The sequence below is a fragment of the Microtus ochrogaster genome, unplaced genomic scaffold (genome assembly GCF_000317375.1).
Source record: "Microtus ochrogaster isolate Prairie Vole_2 unplaced genomic scaffold, MicOch1.0 UNK14, whole genome shotgun sequence".
Taxonomy (NCBI): Eukaryota; Metazoa; Chordata; class Mammalia; order Rodentia; family Cricetidae; genus Microtus; species Microtus ochrogaster.
This window is the reverse complement of record NW_004949112.1, coordinates 5,329,604-5,330,328: the sequence shown is the minus strand read 5'-3', so window position 1 is coordinate 5,330,328 and position 725 is coordinate 5,329,604.

Here is a 725-nt window from a genome sequence, read left to right as displayed (position 1 = left end):
TATTAACCTTCATCAGGCGATGAAAGGAGACAGAGACAGAGACCCACATTGGAGCACCGGACAGAAATCTCAAGGTCCAAATCAGGAGCAGAAGGTAGAAGGAGGGGGAGCACGAGCAAGGAACTCAGGACCGCGAGGGGTACACCCACACTCTGAGACAATGGAGATGTTCGTTCGGGAAAGAATCATATTTTATATATAAAATAGAACCCATCCTTTGACTACTTTTGTCTGCAGAGTCATAATAAGTGTTTATGGCAATATATTAAGCCAATTATATACCATGATACATTTGGGTTTTTTTGGTTTTTTTTTTTTTATTTTAAATTATTTTATTTACACAAGCACTAAGAGTGAAAATAAAGTTGTCTCCGGAATCATAAACACCCATTAGTTAGAGAACCAGTTATAAAGCTTTTAATTTGAAATATTTGAAAGCTGCCAGAATTCACACTACAGTGTGGACCTTGAGAGACTCAGCAGTTTAACACAAAAGCAAAGGCTGTTTTTGAAGTTGATATAACATCTCTGGAAATGCAGTCTCCTACCAAGTGATTGTTTGTGGGCATCAGGCTGCTCACACAAGAGGATACTGGGCAAATGAAACAATCCCACAGTGGTTCTTTCTGTCCTTGGCAATTTTTTTTAATTCTTTTTTTTTTTTATTGAGAAAAGGAAAAAAAAACAAGTTTCCACCTCCTCCCAGCCTCCCATTCCCCTCCCCC